At 37.9% G+C, this 21,899-nt stretch overlaps 1 long non-coding RNA gene across 1 annotated transcript in view; it reads left to right on the forward strand.

The window, feature by feature from the left end:
- Positions 1-250: 250 nt before the first annotated feature.
- The window catches only part of LOC134542743 (uncharacterized), a 617,578-nt gene continuing 595,929 nt past the window's right edge, over positions 251-21,899 (forward strand). The window contains exon 1 of the long non-coding RNA XR_010076847.1: positions 251-396. This is a non-coding gene — a long non-coding RNA (uncharacterized LOC134542743). The remainder of the gene's footprint in view (positions 397-21,899) is intronic.

Genomic DNA, 21,899 nt, shown 5'->3' on the forward strand with positions numbered 1-21,899 from the left:
AAAATTACACCAAAACTTTTTATTCATTGTAAAATAGTTAGTTTTTAAGTTTATAGCCAGCAAAAAAAAAAAAAAATATCCGCAGTGTAACTGTACGAACAGTAGCGACAGCGGGCGCGCGTGTTGGAGTCTGATGGTTGAAAGTTCCGCCAGTAGATAGCAGCAGAAGTACGTGTTGCGTGGTCTGCTCTCTACCGGCGAGTTATGAAACTCTCTCGATTGACCAGTCAGTTTGGGTAGATTGGAAACAGGGGCAGTCATCGTTTGTGCACCGGTGTGGGTGGTTGTGATAAACGTTTAATTGGACATTGTTAGTTGTTCGGTTTTGGAGTGAAGATCGCGTCTGCTACTGTCAAGTCACGTAAGGATACGCAGTTATTCCTCGACGTCTCACAGGTGAGTGAGATTGAAGTTTTATTAGAGGAAACCAGACTTTAGAGTCAAATGGGGCATCGACGAATATATTTTCTCCTACGCACATGGTGTCCCGCGGAACCTAAGCTATATTGATGTTGCGTAATAGCGTGACCTGCATTCGTTTGAAATGTCTTCCAAAGATATTTCTTGTAAAAAATATTGAAAGGTATATAACGGCCTGCCTGTGGTAATTTGTTACACAACTGGATTGCATTTAAGCTTCACGGAAAACAACTCAGTTACGGGCAGTTGCTTCTAGCTGGGTTAGAAAACGAGGCCTTCAAGATCGTGCACGGTAAATAATATCTGTTACAAAGTAGTACTGAATCATCGCAATCACATAACACAGGCTGAAAGGCTCTGAAGCCACGCCCATCCCAGCATTCATTAATTAAAGTCAGGCGCTATAAATGTTGGTAATTATCTGTAACAGTATGATCGAATATTTTCGTTAATTTATTAATGACTTGTATAATATTAGGTTAGGGCTTCGCGATGGTAGCAAAATAAGAAAGAGTATGTTTACGATACTATTACTAGGACAACGTTAAAAAAGAATGAAAACATTTATGGCTGTGGTGACGATAATTATTTCTAACTTTAAAGGCAAAATCGTATTAAATAAGAGGCTGCAAATGGAATAAAAGGTGCTTTACAAAAACTATATGTAAGTTTCATTCATGTATTTATGTACTTAAAGTGTAGGAATGACACACGCGATATATTATCAAAAAAAATTAATGCGTTTCACAATTAAAAACTATTGCGTTTCCATTTCAAAAAGACATACAGGATAGCATAGCAAATAAACAATACATTGTTTTACAGTTTTTTTAAACGTCACGAAAAACTTTAGGAGTGTTCTAAAACTTAAGGCACTGTATGTAGTGCCGTAGATGTATTTGTACGATCTACTAAAAGAAAACTTTAACGTAAAATAGCCAAAAAAATTACTATAATTAACTCCTAAATTGAAGTATTAGAAGGAAATGAGACGTGCTGAACTGAATTAGCGTGGGCGTTGTCTTTCGAGTTATTTTGGTGCAACTCCTGAAACATAGCAGTTCTTGTAAAGTGCTATAGACGTCAATAATATGCAATTACAATACGTTTGGACCTTGTCACTATTTATAAAAGTAAACTTATACGTACTTGTGTTTTTTATGATGTCGACTGGTTTACTTCAAAATAGCGTCCTAAATTATTTTACTTATTTAATTTTACGAATCATCCCTGATTTTAAATATTCATAACAAAACTATCGTAATTTATTATAAAATGTTTTATTTAAAATATTTGAGAACTTAAGAGGCCAATTCAAATTTCAATCCTGGTATGAATAGAGAGCATGGAATCGCGTCTTACACAATGTTAAATTACCCGTTTATAGGTATGTATCTAGACTACGCCGTAAAAAAAATATTTTAATTATATCATTTTTAAATCTATAAAATTTGGTTTTCCCAAAACAAAAAAAAAATACTGCGGTTTCTATGAATTCGGGAAAAAAATTCTTTTTTTTTTCTGTTCGTAGGTATTCAATATCCTAAAAATAAAGAGATTTATGACAATATCTATATATGAACGGTTAATTAAAATCTGTATACCACATTATTACACGGCCTTAGCTTTGAAACACAAATTTGCCTTTCAGTTCCTAAAAAAAAAGTACTATATATTTAAATTAATCGTATGCAAATCATGGATTAAACTAAAAGCATAAACGAAAAACTAAATTATTGTAAGAAATAATTTAGGATACGGTCTCTATGAGAGAGCGCCTAGCGTCTTGCGTCAGGATGTCGGGCGGATTCGGAACACCCGGACTAAGCCAAGTAACACTCCCGGCAGGCGATAATGAGACTTATCGCTGGCGCTGACATCTCTCCTGTTTGGCGAAGCCGCCGCTCAGCGATGCTGATTCAGTTTCTCCGTGGTTTACCGACAATACCCCAGGCGAGTGCTAGAGTTCTACCTTTTCTATTAGACCATGGAGTTCTTCTACGAACTAACTGACTCGTGACGTGTGAAAAGAGCGTCTCCAGCTGAAAACAGGAAAAGGATTTTGGTGGATGGGGGGGGGGGGGGGGGTGAAATTGTTCGAAATTCAACCTCTTTCATGGGGGAGGGTGGTTTACTGACTTCTCACAGAGGACGCAATTAGTTTAAATACCATTTACTATTTTTTGTCGTTCCGAAAAACGCCCGGAATGCACGCCATCAACAAGTCATCCGAGCCACGTCAGGGAACACGTGAACATTGAGGGCCGCTTGCAAACAGAACACTTTGCAGGTTAGTCAGATGGAGGAATGCTTTATTCGGCCTCGAGTCACGGCCACGGCCACAGTCTCTCGAGAACCCACGGAATGTTTAAATAAATTAAAATTAGCTTTAAGTAGTAATATATTTTTTCGTTCTAAGATATTATTGTTACTGAGGTTTTTAATATGCGGTTGTAATAATTTTACAGCAAATTGTTTTTACATTTTATTTATTTATTTATTTTTGTTTCATGCCATTATTTTTGAAAAAAACAGTTTGCATTTTTTTTTTTAAATTATACACTATTCTGACTATTTATATGCATTCAGGTCTCTGTAATGAAAATATCTAGCCGACAAAACAAAACCCATCGAGTTCCGTGGTGGCCTAAACTATCTTAAGTTCGATATTAAAAACAATCTTATCTCCGAAGAAAATGATGTAAGTTTTTGGACATACGACATTGCTAAGCACTTTTTCTGTAGAAGAAAACAAAAAAATAAAATAAATAAATAAAAATACCCAAAAGACAAAAAAACACAAAATAAGCAAACATTGCTGTTGTTTTGGAAAAACTATTGGTTTGTTTCGTCTTTTCGTTTTGTCGTGTTTTTGTCTCGTTTTAACTGTTGTGCTGAATTTTTTTTGGTTCAATATTTCTGTGCTGTCATATTTGTGTTTTTTTTTATCGTTCTATTCTGTTTTGTAAAACTATTGTTTGTTTCGTCTTTTAGTTTTGTCGTGTTTTTTGTCTCGTTTCAACCGTTGTGCTGAATTTTTTTCGGTTCAATATTTTTGTGTCATCATTTGTGGTTTTTTTCCGTTCTCTTAGTACACTTTTCTTTGTTTGATGACCATATTCCTGTTACGGAATATTTTGTGGTGTTTATATCCTGTTGACAACAGCAATTTTTGCTTATTTTGTGTTTTTTTTTGTCTTTTGGGTATTTTTATTTATTTATTTTTATTTTTTAGTTTTCTTCTACAGAAAAAGTGCTTAGCAATGGCGTATGTCCAAAACTTACATCAAGTCATGCACTCCCATTGCACAAATCTTTCAAATATAATAGGGAGGTAAGAACTGTGCATAGTTGTATCTGGCGCGTGGGGAACGTGGCGGACGTCTCCACGAGCCAGCGAGGTTTCTCCCGCGTCTCGCCCAGGGCTGGGAGGACTGGCTAGCGGGAGTCGAGCACAACGTGGTTCATTCCGACCCACAGCGGCGCACTGTAGCTGACCGAAGTGGAGCTGGAACATTTCCTGTCAGTATTCAGTTTCCTTGCATGGAGACAGGGACGCGACTGGGGCGAGAACTTACCTAGGCGCACCACCTTCCTTTTCCTTTCCCTCTTTTATTATTATTATTATTATTTGCAAACCATGCAAACTAACCAAAAACTTGCCAACAACACCTAATATCACCACCACATAATTATTCAACTATTCCAAATATTTTTTATTCAACTTAGATGGTATATAAATATATTTTTAAATTGCAGTTATTTAATTTTTAATACATCGCAAGTTTGATAGTACGCGAAAATACGTCGTATTTTGGCCGATAACATTTACGTATCTTTAAATACTAATGATTCAATTCATTTTCCTTAATTTTTTTTTGTGTTATAACACTACGATATTAAAGTAAATACCTACGGTTTACTTCCCCCCCCCCCCCCCACAAGTATGGCGCCCGGGGCACAGACTCCGTCTGCCCCTCGGGGTATGTTCCTGCATGACAACACAACTGGTGATATAACTGTCACTGTCAACAAGCGACTAATAGGAAATAAAACACACGTTGCCAGGCGACTTGTGCCCTCGACATTCGGGTCATAGTCACGCGGATGTGCGTGACACGTTACTGCAGCGCTTGTAGCGTGAGACAGGTTGGCCTGTCTCGTAGGCAGCCACTAGGTCCGTTTTATTGAGACTGCAGCAAAAGGGCGAATCTCTAGGAAGGATATTTTGGTGTGAGTGTGAAACGCATACAAATAATCGTTCAGAACCATATCTTAAAATTTATTCGGAACTGCAATTTTGTCTCACAAGGCGTGTGACAACCAATTTTGAAGTGAAACTTCTAATGCGACTTCCAACAAGGTTGCGTTAAACGTTTAACGCTACCATGGAGGGGGTATGAAATAACTGTTGCGTTAAACGTTCAACGCTCTTGGGGAGGGGGAATAGAAAGAGACAGAGCGAGAGTGAATGCGTGGCACTCGAACGCATGCGCGCAGTATACCTGTTACAGGCCAGCGCGAGCGTTAGCAACGAGTAGCGTCCAATATTCCAAGCACATGCGCGTGGTATTCTTGCTATGCAGCGAAGTAAACAGTGTGAGCGTCGTGAAATTAGCTGAAATACGTACTTGTTCTATTTTAATTTATAATATTCATTATTTTATTTACTTGTTTTTATAGTTTGATTTGATACAATATTTCACTAAAAATCAATTTCTACCCCTTCCCTATTTTCATTTCCACATTACGAAGTTTCACTTCTTCCGCGCGGAGGGACTTCACGCACTATTTTTTTTTATTTTACGTTCTGTTTTTTTTTCTTTCAGCAGGTAAAATTTTATAACCTCAATTGTGTATTCATATAAGTAAAGATGCGCAAAAAAATGACATTACATCTCAAAAGATGTTAAATAATGACGTACACCTTTTCCACAGCTCTTGTATCAGAGAGTAGAAGTAAGTACAGTGCCATTATCCGGGACATAAGTTTGATACATACACCCACTCGTCCATATTGTTTCCCGCGTGACCTTCACGAGCCCGGGTTGCTCCAGCATCTACAGAGAGTAGCCTGTACAGAGAGTACAGAGAGTACAGTACAGAGAGTAGCCTGTACACTCCCGGGCAACGCCAAGCTGAACCCTCATCGCCGACCATGTGATTGGCCGCGCATTGGGCGGGTTTACTCGCTACTCGCCCGCGAACAAGCTATCAGGATGTCGTGGAAATGACTAGTTACTTCACTGCCCGGTGTTAAGGCCGTTCAAGTGACTCGGGCATGCTGTTAAAGGCAACATTTATGTATTTGGTACATGTATAGTAACATTTCAGAACCAAAACTGCTGTAATTATATTTTTTTTTTTACAAATTTTACATCGTAAATGATTTCATACAATTAGAGGTAATTAATTTTTTTAATAATGGCTGAGGATAAATTGTTTTGAAATGTTTTCAATATCATCCTCAGAAATTTTCATTTGGTTAGAGCAAGGAGATTTATTTCTACAATATTAAGCATAATTAACATCTTAACAGAAAAAAAGTAGGGTTGTAGTCTACAAACAAAATAAAATTAGTTTAGGGATATTATGGATTCATACTTCCAGAGGCTATAGCCTAGACTGTTTACTTTATGCTGATATGTGGTTTATATATTTACGATGAAAAATACAGCAATGGGGTCACATGTCTCATTTTCTGGCTACCCACTGGCCATTTGTGTGTTCTGATTGGCTGTTGAAGTCTCGGTTAAAAAATTTGGAGTGAAATTGTTGAAATATAACAATATGAATATATTTCAATTGAAATATAAATAAAAATCAATAGAAAACATCGAATATGTAAAAAAAAGCTGTTTAAATAACCGACAACTTAAATAAACATTTAATTTAATGAAAATTCTGGACTGTTTGTCTGTTTGTTTATCTGCTTGTTCCATTTTCGCGCCAAAATTTCTAAACAAATTTATATTGAACGTTTTTGTCAGCACGATATTTCCTCCCCTAAGGAGTGTTAATGTGTACGTTTGGATTTAAGAGGAAAAAAAAGCTTTCAAATCTATTTAAACTAGAGGTAAGGAACTAATAACATGAACAACACAGAGATAGGAAAATATGTTGCAGTTTTATTTTGAAATTTTGTTTCTTCGAAATTTGATCTTTATGGGGTGAAAAGTAGGTAAGTTTAGTTTTATCATAAAAGTCATACTTTTGAATTAAATCAAGTGGGTTTATAGCTGAGCACGAATAACATAGGCAATTCGTTACCTGGATGATTACATTTTCTCGAGATATGCCTGCAAAGAGGGTTACAAAGAAGTAAGTTAGGTTAAAGATAAAAAAAAATTAATTCTAAAAAACCTAAGGTGGAGGTATGAAACAGAACCTGTATAACTTTCATTAAAAGTAGCCTACTGTAGCGGGTTTTTACTTTTTTACTTCGAAATTCAATTACAAAAAGGGTGAAATGGGAATAGGTTAGATTTTTGGTAATAAATGTTATCTTCGAAACAAAGCAAGTGGTAGAAGTAAGTAATTGAGCTCAAAATAATTAAATAATGAGCTACCTGGTGTGTTAAAAAATATTTTTTTTTGGAATTTTGACTGCAAGTAAAATAGGGCGGGTTGAAAAGAGTATATATTAAAAGGACAGGAAAGGTCGCTTCGTGCATTAGTAACGAGAATATAAAAGCTACAATAGAATCTGAGCGACTTGTCGGAATTCTATGGGGTTTGTTTTGTTAGATAGATATTTTTATTACGGAGACATAAATGTACCGAAATAGTCAATACAGTGTGTAATAATATTTTTCCCAATAAAATAAGCTTATGAAAACAAAAAATTAACAATCATAAAAAATGGACCGTAATATTATTAAAATTACGTATTTAAGAAAACCCCCTCTAGTATATAAATATTAGAACGAAATTTATTTCAATAATTTTCTTTTAAAAGTGCTTAAAAGAAAGTTTAAAATAATTTTAAATTAGCTTAAAGTTGTAATATATTTTTTGTTCTAAGATTTTATTTTTACGGAGGTTTTTCTTATGCGGTTTGAATAATTTTACAGCCAATTTTATCACATTAATTAATTTATTTTTGTTTTATGCCCTTATTTTTGAAAAACCGTTCGCAATTATTATTTTAAATTATACACTGTACTGACTATTTCTATGCATTCATGTCTCCATAATGAAAATATAGGCCTATAGCCGACAAAACAAAGCCAATTGAGTTCCGTCGTGGCCTTAAATATCCTCTTAAGTTCGATATTTAAAAAAATCTTATCTCCGAAAAAATAAATAGGGAGGTATGAAAGTGAGGATGAATACTGTGCATAGTTATGTATGTATTGTATAACAACTCGTAGAAATTAAACTTCAAAGTTAATAGTTATAGTAATGAATCACATCTCCAAGAAAATCAAGCCGGAAACTGAGCATACCATGAGTTGCGTAGCGTTATTTTATTAATTATAACAGCTGATAATAAACTCAAGAATAGCCTGCAAAAATAAATTCATGGCGTGTTGGTACCATTTCAGATATTATACCGAAAAGTGAATGAAAAGGTGGTCAGATTTTGGTTATAATAATCATAAAAACTAAGCCAAACAGGGGGTTAAGTATTCAGTATGATTTACAAATAACCAAAACCTACCAATTATTATTTTTCCACTTTCGGAAAATTTACCATTCAGTTGTTATTAAAAAAATCGGATCCACATATCTAATCAAAGTAAATTTAAAATATATTTTTCTGAAATTTCACCTATAAATTTGTAATAATGGTGAGTATTGTTTATAAACATAATTTATGGAATTGACTTAATCAGTTTATGGTATATTTTACACAAAAAAATGAATTCGGTTTTCAATAGTATAAAATAAAGTCGCTATTCGCGTCTGTTTGTTCGCTTACTTCTTCTGAAATACTATATGGATTTTCATAGGCGTGCCTACAGGGGGGGCCAGGTGGGCCATGGCCCCCCCTAATATAATCACTCAGATCGTTTTTTCTTTAATGCATTCGTTAATATTCGTATATTCCTGGCACTGTGACACTCAAACTGTTTTTCAGTGTTGCAGCGTGCTAATTAACAATATTTTTTAAACATTTTATCGTTCTGGAAATACAGCCGCCTTAGTTTATTTAAAACACTTAGTCCCTTAAAATGGCCAAGCAAAAAAAAAAATTTAAGAGGTTTGTTAAAGTTCTGTTGTCTGAATTGCTGTTTTTGCATTCACTAAAAAGAAGTTCATTTCAAGGTAGATCTGGACCAAGCTATTGGAAAATTCGAGGGGGGGAAATGTGTAAGTACCCTTTAAACATTGTCTATGAAAAATAAAACAACATATTTTCAAGATTTTTAAAATCATACGGATATAAATATTAACTTGATACTGCACTAAAATATAAACACGGCAATGAGTGAATGTATTTAGGCTATTTAACATTCTAAATTCAGCTTCTGACTTAAAAATTTAGCAGCCCCCCCCCCCCCCCCTAATGGAAATGTCTGGGCACGCCTATGTGGATTTTGATGCGGTTTACACCATAGTTAAGGGATTTTCGCCTGGAAGGTATATAATACGTTCATATTAAATTTAAAGATAGTAGAGAAACCTTTAATTTTTTGTATTCAAGTCGTTAAAAGACGCTTTTAGGGCACTTCATCATTTCCGCTGACGTATACATGACTAAGACATAAAATTAATGTACTACGGAATTAAGGTCTTATAAAGACCTACAGCAAATTCCGCGATACTATACCTATAACATTCTCTATGTTTTGGACCGTACGTGTTAGTTAGCATAACATTTTTAAAAACAAAGGACACTTACGAGATCTTGATAGTTATGTGTTCAAGTATTCAATCCGAATGAAGCCACATTCATAGATCGAATCCGTGCGAAGCTGAGACGGATACTGGTTATATATAGAAATAATTTTATTATAAATATTTTTTTATTTTACACCCGAGGTAATAAACATTGAATAGATTTTGCTTTATTTGGCTAACGTATATCGCTGTATTTATTAAATATTTAGTTATGTATTTACATATACGCATCCATGTTGGAAACGATGAGGTTTTTACATTTTTGTGGTTTTTGTTTCATTAATACTAATAATAATTACTAATTTAATAGTAATTTAGACAACTGTATTATATATTTCAAATAAATATGCAACATCATAAAATAATTAAAATAATCGTGATTCTTTGATGAGGCAAAGCGTGGGGAAGTTTGAATTTATCTATTTTGTGGATATAATTAAATTAAATGATAGAAGGAATATATCAATTAAATTTTAATAGCAGCGTAATAATTATTTTTACAATAGGCTCCCACATTAAATGAAAGGGAAGTAAGTATGATTTCAACATGAAAAAATACTTATAAGCAAATATTAAAATTGGAGTTAGATAATTATCATACGTAATTATATTACAATTAAACTGGCTTACGCATTACTACATTTGAAATTCCAGCCTGAAAATGTTATTTATGGTGAAACTTTAATACAACTTTAATGTATTTGGTTTATTTCTTAAGTAAAAACGTTGAGAATTATTCACATAGTTCTCTCACAACGGTATGCTATCAGCAATATCCTGAAATGGTACGAGCGAAGCCGTGGGTTGTATGTAAATATAACAATAATACGTTGTTTAAGAAGCAGGGAAGGGTAAGGAAAAATAAATAGTTGGCATTCAAAATTAAAGTGCGTGGTAGTAGTGTAATGCAGACTGATCACCAATTAAAATTGTGACAGTGGAAAAAAAAAACATAAATTCATACGTTGACAACTATCTGTGATAATTTTCTTGCTGTGTTACAAACTTTCATTCCAGAAACGAATATATTTACTGAAGAACGAACTAGACGAAAATTTTAATTTGTGAAGAGAACACAAAGTGGGACTTGCGCCTTTAGTGTGACGACAGGAAGTTAGTAAGGAGAAATTTTACATTAGAATATGAAGACAGTAAAGTTCGTGGTTATTTTTACACTAAAAATAAAACAAACAATTACTGTTCAGACGCCTGTGTCTCTTGTACCTAGATGAAGGAAAAAGGTTTAAAGTCAGATACGTGTAGTATCAATATAAGTAAAAAAAAAAAATTGGTTGTCTGTAAAGTCGGTTTACGGACGATAGTTTAACGTGACAACGTCATAACAAAAAAATGATGAAATGATTGCATACTTTTATGAATACAATTGAATCATTTTTATTGAATTATCACTATGTTGTATGGATACAAAGGAGTGAAATGAAATCTACAATTTAAATGATAAATTTACTTTTATTTGCACCCATTTAATTCAAATATGTTTATTACTTTAACGAAGAGATTATTTTAACTATAGGTAACTTTTATACTTGTTTGCTATTTAACTTCTTTCAATCTGTGATATTCTGTTAAGGATAGGACGATGATAGGAAAATTAGGAAACGAATGGGAGTGTTTCAAGTTGTGCCTCGAAAAAGTCAAATCGATGGTTGTTCCAATCGAGTGGAAGAGAGATAGATGCAGCGCAAGCGTACAATGAGCGTAACGGGACACATCATAACGGGACAATGTGCGTAACGGGTAACTTTTTAGTGCGTGCAGCCGGCGTTCATCGATTTATTAGACGTCACGTCAAAAATAAAAAAGGTGCGTGGTCGTCACGTGGGTCAGACGTGAAACTTCACAGCTAGAGGGATGAGCAAATTGTGTAGTGCACGATGTGCTTGAAACACTTGTGCGAGTGAGCAAGTATGCGAGTATGCTATAGTGCAAACTAGCCACTGAGTGCTACTGCTGCCATATCTTATTTCGGCGAATATTTGATAGCTAAAAAAATACCTACTCTCTAATTTATTCGCTGTATACGCTGTATACATTTTAGGCCTTTATTTTGCGCTTCGACCAGCCATGCCATCTGCACAGAAGGTTTACCTCAATATAGTCAATAGGAGTACAGACGAAGACTGTTTTAATACAGTGTGATGGTGTATTTTTTAGGTGTTTAAAAAAGTAAGGCGCACGGTTCTGCGATACGATCTTCGTGTCTAGAAAGTCCTCAATGTGCTCGCGTAGTTAGCTGGGTAGTGGATCCGACGATCTGTGACTGCAGCAGAGTTCTCTTGTTCGCAGCCAGAAGAAGCTGTTTTGTTTCTTCCAGTAAGCATTGCGTTTGGAGTGCACAGAGAAGAAGGCTGTTAGTCACAAAACATTTGTGAACATAGCTTGGGCCCTCGTTCGAGTACCGGACCTGCGTCGCATTGCCTTTTGAAAGTGTCGCCATAGAACTGATGATCTGACACATGCATTAAGTTCATCAGCGGCTGTTGAACGTACTATTAACAGGTAGGTAGTTTGTCGAAAATTACCAGACAATAAAATGAGTGCATCCGAGGCCGCGTTCGTGCATTTTATGTTTTTTTTTCTCGGGTTTTCTTTCTTTTTACCAATGACTCGCTCGTCACCAGAGTGTCCACAAGGAAAAAAATATTTCGTACCAACTTAGGCAAGAAAAAAGTAGTAGATTTTGAAAAAAGTACTAAATTATAATTTTTTATGGTTTTAACAATTTAGGAAGTTATTATGACATTGCAATGCTCTAACTTTAATATAACACCACACACACACATATACATTTCATAGTTTTTAAAAATAAATACGCTTAATAATAAAACATATTGGAGTTACTGTAATATTATTATATTAAAGAAAAAAGTACTAGATCTGAGCGTGAATGTACTAGACCACTAAAAAACTTATAAAAGTACTAGATCTAGTGGACACCCTACTCGTCACTCGTAAAATGGCTGTACTCGTTCAGAAACCTTCGTGGGCGTGCGCACGACAACTCACCAATGATTATTTCATCGCAATCTGATGAATGGTATACCTACCACATAACGTGACGAACAAACGAATATTCATATTGTCACAGTGCCATTCGGTTTTTGGCGGGCGCACACATCTGACAATCGTCGACATGTGGATGGCTGAAGAGCGAGGCGGTAACTCACTGGACCCTCGTTCCAGAGGAGCGGGGTTCGTGTTCCAGTGAGCGATCCTGGTTCCAGTGTCCACACCGAGTCCCGAGACGACTCCAGGCCGTGTTGGGATGGCTCCCCGTCACGGGACACATAGACCGATGATCTCGCATTTAAGCTCCAATTGGCAACACTATGATAACCAGACACGTGCTCTTTGGAATGACAAGAATATAGGTAGGTCCTTTATCAAAAGTGAAAATGGCGAGGGACAAATCACAGACCACTGGGATAAAGGCAGCCAGTAGGAACACGACCACGCACCGATAGCGGCATATTAAGCAGGACTCAAACCACATGCATGCGCTAAGGCGGTGCATATAGCTTTATAAAGCAAAATCGCATTTCCAAATATACTTAAAATTAAAGTTTATAAATTTGACATTACTAACGTCCAAATATTATAAATGAAATATAATATAGTCTCAAATTATATCGCAGCTTAAAGTTCACATATGTTTTGAGTCCACAAATTCTGTTCTAACAATGACACGGCATCAGAGTTAGAATGACCGAAGCCGCAGGTGAAAAGCAAGTTGAAGACTAAAAAAATTGGTTGTCTGTAAAGACGATTTACGGACGATAGTTTAACGTGACAACGTCATAACAAAACATTGATGAAATGATTGCATACTTTTATGAATAAAATGGAATCATTTTTATTGAATTATCACTATTTTGTATGGATACAAAGAAGGAGTGAAATGAAATCTACAATTTAAATGATAAATTTAATTTAATTTGCACTCATTAATTCAAATATGTTTATTACTTTAACGAAGAGATTATTTTAACTATAACTTATATACATGTTTGCTATTTAACTTCTTCCAATCTGGAAAAGTAGGACACGAATGGGAGTGTTTCAAGTTTAATGTGCCTCGAAAAAGTCAAATCGATGGTTGTTCCAATCGAGTGGAAGAGAGATAGATGCGGCGCAAGCGTACAATGAGCGTAACGGGACACTTTTTCGTAGGCTACGTGCAGCCGGCGTTCATCGATTTATTAGACGTTGTCACGTCAAAAAATTCACTTAATATTATAATATTAACATTCACATAATATCGTAAAGGAAAATGATGTCACGATTATTTTATTTTGCAAAGTGTTGTACGATGCACCACCTACACGGATAGACGGCCCCGGTGAGTGCACACTCGAGGCGCACGAGGTCACGACACGCGTGATGGAGCCGGCACGCGAGGCCAAGCAGGCCCGCACGCGACCCCGTGACGTCACCTCGCCGGCCGCCATGACACCTGGGGGTCAGCGACCTGCTCGGGAGTGCCCTGAGTCAGCTTCGTAGTCCTTCTTCGCCGTTAAAAAAAAACGTTTTCTCAAAACAATATTAACAGCATGGTTTTAGTCGGTTTGCACGCCCCTTAAAGGGCTCCGCCTATCCGGGCACACATATGTTGTGCAGAGCTTCAGAAAGAAAAAAAAACAACGCGATTTTAAAACCACTCGAGATACCCGGGTGTGGTCTGCTTGCGAAAAACATCATCGGAACTCAGCACTCACGCAGCACTCCGCGGAACTCTTTGCGGAACTCATGCATAACTCCGTGGAGGCAGTCGTCGCTGCTAGAACTGACGAGAGCGCAACAGTGAAGAGTTGCGTCATCCCGGGCCGACCCGACGCCCGATCAGTCTAGAAAGGCGGTGCTCATTCACGTCACTCCGCGCGGCGTCCTGTGGAATTCTCAAGGCCGCTCAGCGATAGATAACAACGCCGAGGCAGGACGATGCCTTTTATGGGGAGAGGGGGAGGGGGGGTAGCGACGACCCTTGTAATCCGGCCAGGCATGCCTTACGTCAGTGGAGGCACGTGACATACAGTGTGATGACAGTGCTCGTGCAGGGCCGCCAGCCAGCTCCGAACCTGGCATCGTGGTCTGGTCTATCGCGTTCGTAACAATATTTTCTTTCATTATTGTTATATCGAATCCTATGTCCACTAAACACCCTATTTCTCTTCCGATCTTCACCATTTTAACTAGTATGATGCTAGTTTGGTTACCACTCTCTTCACATAATATTTTGCCTCGCCCCATGTTTTTCTGCGACATTCCTGCATATTACAGTTTTTATCATGGGAGCTCCAGGTCGGCTGCTTGTCTAATCCCCGTGTTAGTTTTTCTGCTTTCTAACGGTAGTCGCTTTCCTTATATTATTATTGTTTTCCCGGTAAAATGTTCTATTTTCGTGAGTGTGGGTGGCCCCCCGAAATAAACTCCGTTCTCCACCTTTTCCCATTTTCTCACAATACCGGTTCGTTCCATTCCTATGGTAACACTCCCTAGCGATGTGTCCTTGCTTGCCACAGAAAAAGGATGTTACTTCCTTCCTATTTCGCATGTTTCCTTTGGTGTCAACATTCCTTCCTACTGCCTCATAATTATCTGTTACAGGTGTATAAACAGTTTTTCCTTCATACCCCTGCATTCTATTCATGTGTACAGTTTTATTGGTTAAGTGACCCTTTTTCATAGGCCCCTTTAAAAACATTTGTCGGCCTTGTGCCCATTTTTTCCATTTTGTATATAATAGTCGCATGTAATGGTCCTGGCCTACTTTGCTGGATATCGTGTGGTTTCTTTCCTTCTGAGACAACTAGTATTCTTCTTCTATCGCCGCTTCTACCACCATTCATAGTGTGTTGATTTGGGAACTCTTACTCCTCAAGATCTTTGGTATTCGATCGTTATTCAACCCTTGTGTAAAGTATGCGCATGCCAAATGGTGAATTAGAGCAAGCACACCTTGCTCCTGTGATTCTGTACATAATTGTAATGTGGCCTCCTTTAGTGTCCATAGTGTCCACTCTACTACCCCAGTTTACAACAGACTCGACATTACCTTGCAGTGCTTGGAAAAGCCTACACACGTAGTAATCGATAGTCCTACGCACAGAGTAATTTTCCTCTCTAATGGCTTTAAATTCTTCCCAAGTATTGGTCTTTTATCTTACTAGGATTTTCACCGTCACATCCCCAATTATTTTTGATTTCACAGATTTAAGAGAGATCCAATGTTGTCCAGGATTTACTAACTCAAATGCTGTATTTGTATTGTTAGTAAATTCATGCAGCTTATTTTTACTACAGTAAAATGTTTGGCTAGTTAATTTCAGAGCGTAAGTTATTGAAATGTACAGGTCACCCGAATCGCTTCCTTCTGTTTTTTCGGCTATAATATTTATTTTTTCTCAAAAGATTTAAGGAACCAGTAAAATATTATTGTTATCAATAACACATATTTTATGTTACAATGCTAACCTTCCTTACACATACCTTACAGTACATACACTGGTTTGCATGATGATGTCTATGCTGATGTCACTCCTACTGTCTTTGAGCTGGTGATTTCGGATACACCCGACGAGCTCCTCTTCTGACCACCTTGGACGTCGGCTTGTTTCTGCTTCGTTATCTGAGGTCGTTATCTCTCGGTGCTGTCATCAGCCCCGTCGTGGACCCTCGTCGTAGCCAGACGATGTCTTCTGATTCAGAGCCCTCCTTATCTTCTATGTCGCCGTGCAGCCGCTTATCTCTCCATCTTCGCTTGCAAGTTTTATCTTCTTCCTCAGGAGACAGGAAATATTGCTGCTCGTTGTTCTGTTGACGTCTCGACTATTTGACAGTGCTGCGGTGCTGCCTTCTTCCAAGAGTGCGATAGCCACTCAACCATACTATCGCCATCGATACTGCTTATTTATGAGCGCGATAAGAACTCCAACTCCACATCTTAAACCAAATTTTTTGTTGTTGTACCTATTCCCGAGCGGAATGGATATCTCTTCTGCTGGGTGGGTATGTTGGAGTTTGAAAGGAATTTACTTAACTACTGCTCTCAGAAATATTCTTGCCATTTATTGTATACTTAACCCATAACGTACGGCCTGATACGTTTTAACACGAAATTATTCTTCTCTTCAGTATGAATAAACTTGACAATCCTAGCCAATCTTACAGACTCATAGTAAAGATTACTATGTATGCCTACAAGATGGGTGTCTGCGCTTCGCGTGGACTCTACATGCTCTTTATGATTTGTCTGAACCAAAGAAGCCCTTCTTCAACTCGCGAGTCACTATATATGTATGTCTGCTATGTCTCGGGCCAATTGCTCCTTCTGGAAACTTTCGTTCACATTGCCTGACACAGAACCTTCCCTGGTTGCACAAAAGCTTCCATAACATTTTGTTTTCCTACTACGTCGTCGCGGGTTCTCAAATTGCCCTGGCATAGCAAACTATAGAATCATCTTATTTGTTATGAAATCACTCTTGTTGGCTGCTGGTACTAACATACTTTATTTACGACTTCCAGCATGAAGCCATAGTTGATCTGTACCATAGGTCTCACGTTTACAGTGTTACAAAAGAGTTTTAATTCATTAATTATTACACCTGACTTGAATATACTAAATGTATTCCAGGAAAGTTTCACTACCATAAAGTTTACTTTGGCACACCAATAGGCTTAGTACATCCCCCGATGTTCGCGAAGGTTAATATATAGGGGTGCATGTTGCCACAAATGGGTCCGCCATTCTGACGACATCGGCTCGTGGCTATAGCAGTTTCTTCTTGCATGCGCATTGGACTTTCAAACTGTAAAATTTCCGTTATGAATGCGCTCTTATTTCATGGCATTTTTGGTGCATATATATTCTAAAACGTCACCCTCAATGCCTCTACAGAAGTACAACCACAAAAACGTAGGCGTTTAGAAGTGTCACAGATTCAGCATTGAGGCATTTACATGCTACGCGTTCAGTACTCCTGTTGCTCGGCTAGCCCTGAGAAATCAGTGGTACGTTCTTGTTAACAGAATTAGTTAGGTGTTATAAAGACGATACATAATTACAGTTTTTCCTTAAAATGAATAATTTTCTTATATTTATCACCCTCGGCATTATTTTAAAGAATCCTACCTTAAATTTCGTGTCCGAGTTTCCTGTTATAAATTTATTTGCAACGTGAGAACACACGAGTTTGTTCGTTACCGAGGTTATGTTTACAAATCACTGGCGAGTACTCAACGACTCGCTCACATTTTTTTTAAAATTTTCTGTTTGAGATATTTTGTAAAGAATAAATTGTCCTGTATTTAGTTAATTATGCTTAGTAAGGTTCTTTAAATATTTAAAATTGCGACTGTTTATGCAAATATATTGATGATGTTTTGGCAGAAACCAAGAAAGTTTTGTTCTTTTAAACACCCTTGAATTTTGACGTAATACGTTCATTTTTAAATGGTTATTTCAGAGCAAACTATTTATAGTTATTTCAGCCTATTGTTACGATTTACCGGGGGTTCGTAAAGGATAGCCCAATTAAAGATTTTATTACACTACACAATTTAATTGCTGGCCACTACTTATGTCACTTACAATTAATCTTCTAAAATGGCAAATAATCAATTGCACTTAAAAAAAATGTTTCTTCCCTAGTCACTCTTTTTCACACACCGCACACCTCGCTGGGCCGCACCTCTGGCGCAACTCTTGCCGCAGCGCCCCTCTTGGATCTCAGCCGCGGGACTCCGTCGCCGCACTCCGCCGCCGCCGTCGCACTTCACCTTCGCCGAGATCCCACTCGACGCCTCGCTCGGAACTTCGCTCGGAAATCCGCCGCGCCCGCGACACTATCACCCGCAACTGAACTCTTCGCCCTGGAACCTTCGTCCAGGGACTTCGCCACGGGAAAACTCCCGACTCCACTCACTCACTTCCTGCCCTGGAACCTTCGTCCAAGGACTTCGCCACTCTGCCGCACCCACGGCACTATCGTCCCGGAAACTCCGCCGTGGGAGAACTCCCGACAGAACTCCGACTGACAGTGAGGCCGGCGTCCTCGTCTTATATATCAGCCCAGGTGCCTTCTCGAATTCACGAGCGCGGCTGGGGCCAGTCGCGTCATTCCACGCCGACCCGACGGCAGAAATCTCTCGAAACACGTGTCGGCGGCTGCCAGGTGGCGCGCGGGACTCCCCAGCTGCGAGGTGTCAGGTGTCTAGCTATCAGCGCCGCGCGTGGTGCGGTGGGAAGGAGGGGGAAAAGGTGCGCTCCTTGTAATCTAGCCTACCGCGCGTCTCATGTTGCGGCAGCCACATGTGATGTCAGCCAGCTGTGCACCTGCACGTGTCGCGGCCTTGCTCACATTCGTAACAATAAGAACAGAATACATAGTGTAAGTGGTACGGAAATTATAATTTATTTTTAAATTATACCCTTGTTTTTTACCCCCTTGTTGAAATGGTTTATTTGATCATTTTTTTTTAAAAATACAACTCTGATTTTTTTTTCATTCTCTATCGGTAGTCTAATAGCTCGTTTTATCAAAATATATTTCAGAAAGAATTTTTAGATAAAAAATTAACTATCTACAAACCACCTGAACGGATTTGATGGTGTGTCCACTAAGGGAGTTATGCATTTTTTGTCTTCTAACCTATGTAATTTTCCACCCCTTGCCGTTACTGTTAGTTTTATAAAAAATGTATTACGACAATCGTTTTTGGTATTACTCCTAAATGTTATAATTCGCTCAAATGGATGCGATATTTGTTATATTATGAGAGTAATAACGATCTCCATTTCTACAGCTTTGGTGGACTTTTTTTTCCCCCATTATCGAACTCAACGAAATTTTCCATTACTTTACTTTAAGTATCAGGAAGTTATTTGTGAAAAATAACTGCAGTTATATTGTCCATAAAATGTGATATATATATATAATTTTTTGAGTTGACGATGGTTTCGAGGTCTATGGACCTTGGAACGAAAAACTATGTAAACATTTTCAGGCAGTCGCACTACGGTGAAGGCAAAGATACGTAGGATTCCCCGCGCCTGATTAAGAGCCCTCTGCCCCACGTTCCAGAACGTTTCAGCCCCGCCCTACCCAAAAACTTCGTAAGCAGGGTTCGGGCTGGATGAGTAGGTTCCCGCACGCGAGAGCAGCCCCAGCGCGACCTGAAGAACACAGCCGCGCCAGCGCACAGCTGTGGCAGCGCCACACGGCACCACGCACAGCTGTGGCAGCGCCACACGGCGCCACACGGCGCCAAGCCACCGCGGCCGCGCCACCCACCCAGGGACCGAACCAACCAACTCTACAATTTCAATAACACGGTACTGGAAAAATATGGAATGTGACAGTATACCAAAAATTGTAATAGTAAGCTATTACAGACTTGGTATTTATTTACTTCACACTTTCCCTATGTTATTATTTTAATTAAGTTAATATTGATATGTTCAAAACTAACATAATTATATCTGCAATAATTGTTTTCATCAATCGAAATTATAATAACGCTTTTTTAAAAATGAAAAAAAAGAGTATTAATAAAAATGCGTTTTGGAAATTGTTTTGCAGAAGAAATGTAAAATGATTAATTAAAAGGCTACTATAAAATAAGTTCATTATTTAGTAATAACCTAATTACTTTTATTTTAAGTTTTAAAAACGACTTTTTGAGAAAAAAACTAACTGTCAAAACAAACAAAAAATTATCCACAATTTGTTTGTTAGTATGGAAACCAGGAGCAGCGCTATGGCGGGCTGCGGCTCAGCGAGTAGTGGCCTCGGCGAGGCGCGCGGCCAGAACACTCCGGGTCGTCTCCACGACAACGAGCCGCCTGCTTGCCCCTGCGAGCCGCGCCCGGAACAATGGTGCGCCTCGAGGCGTCCTGCACGGCCTCCTGCGTGCTCCACGACTGCACCGCCCTCCACGACTGCACCGCCCTCCTCGGCTGCGCGCGACTTCAAGTTGGAGCTGGACAAAATTATTTTTGTAAATAATAGAGAAACCTACGTATCTTTGCCTTCACCGTAGTGCGACTGCCTGAAAATGTTTACATAGTTTTTCGTTCCAAGGTCCATAGACCTCAAAACCATCGTCAACTCAAAAAATTATATATATCACATTTTATGGACAATATAACTACAGTTATTTTTCACAACTAACTTCCTGATACTTAAAGTAAAGTAATGGAAAATTTCGTCGAGTTCGATAATGGGGGAAAAAAAAAAGTCCACCAAAGCTGTAGAAATGGAGATTTTTTGAAGGAAAAAAAAAATCGTTTTTACTCTCATAATATAACAAATATCGCATCCATTTGAGCAAATTATAACATTTAGGGGTAATACCAAAAACGATTGTCGTAATACATTTTTGATAAAACTAGTAACAGTAACGGCAAGGGGTGGAAAATTACACAGCTTAGAAGACAAAAAATTGATAACTCCCTTAGTGGACACACCATCAAATCCGTTCAGGTGATTTGTAAATAGTTAATTTTTTTTATCTAAAACATCTTTCTTAAATTATGGGGGGGGGGGGGGGGGGTTGCTGCCCTCGCAGGATACGAGTTCCCTAAGTAAAGCTCGCAAGTCGCCGAGAGCGGGGAGCTCCGAGGTAGGTGGTTAAGTCTGGGCAAGGGGAACATTCTCTATCTTCAGGAAAGTCGTAAATAGGGTTTAATATCATTTTTTTTTATTATCTTGTCATAATGGTTAGGATAAAAGTTGAAAATACTCTCTATTTTTCGTCTTTGAGTATTCTTAATGTCTTATGTCACTGCTAGAGTTATTTTAACTAGTTGAGTTTCGAATAGATTATAATTTAAAGCGTAAATATTAAAGATCATTAATCTATTCTTAAAATAAATTCTGGATATGTTGTAAACTGAACTATTGAATTGAATTAATGTTATCTAAGTATTTTTTTGCTGAGTTAAAATTGGTTTAATTTTAATGAGATGTAGTGTTAAGTAATTTTTAATCAAATTTAGTCCGCAGATTTGATGTATTTAAACTTCCCCCAGAACAAGTCCCATATAGGTCCACGCAACTTAGGATCCAGTGAGTACTGATTTAATCTCTCGCGACTGTTTTGGCTCTACTGAGTAAGTGTTAGTAGTATAACAGTGGTGCACCGGGCCCAGGTTCCAGGTTGTGGTGCCTGTGGTGTCGACTGTCATCTTTGTGACGTCACGACTATCATCTTGGATGACATTGACTTTAACCTTTGACATTTGACTTAGCCCAGAAGCTATCTTGGATCCGCCATCTTGGATTCCGCCACCAAAATTCCGTAATTATGAAATCGAAGCACCCCACTCTCCGAACGTTGCATTTCGTTATGGTCGCCATATTGACATCGAGCACCCAATCCTCTAACAATGCAATTTTCGTCATGCCCACCATCTTGGATTTTAGAACGTTAGAATTTTCGTTACGGCCGTTATATGGAAAATCAAACTCAGTATATAAATTTATATGTACGTATGCTAGCATATTCAATATAATATGCACAGAAAATCTAAATTAATTTTATGAATATGCATATTTGTAAAAAATATATTCTAAGATATTGTTATGCATTTCATACCATATATATTAATA

The sequence above is a fragment of the Bacillus rossius genome (genome assembly GCF_032445375.1).
Source record: "Bacillus rossius redtenbacheri isolate Brsri chromosome 9 unlocalized genomic scaffold, Brsri_v3 Brsri_v3_scf9_1, whole genome shotgun sequence".
NCBI classification, from domain to species: Eukaryota; Metazoa; Arthropoda; class Insecta; order Phasmatodea; family Bacillidae; genus Bacillus; species Bacillus rossius.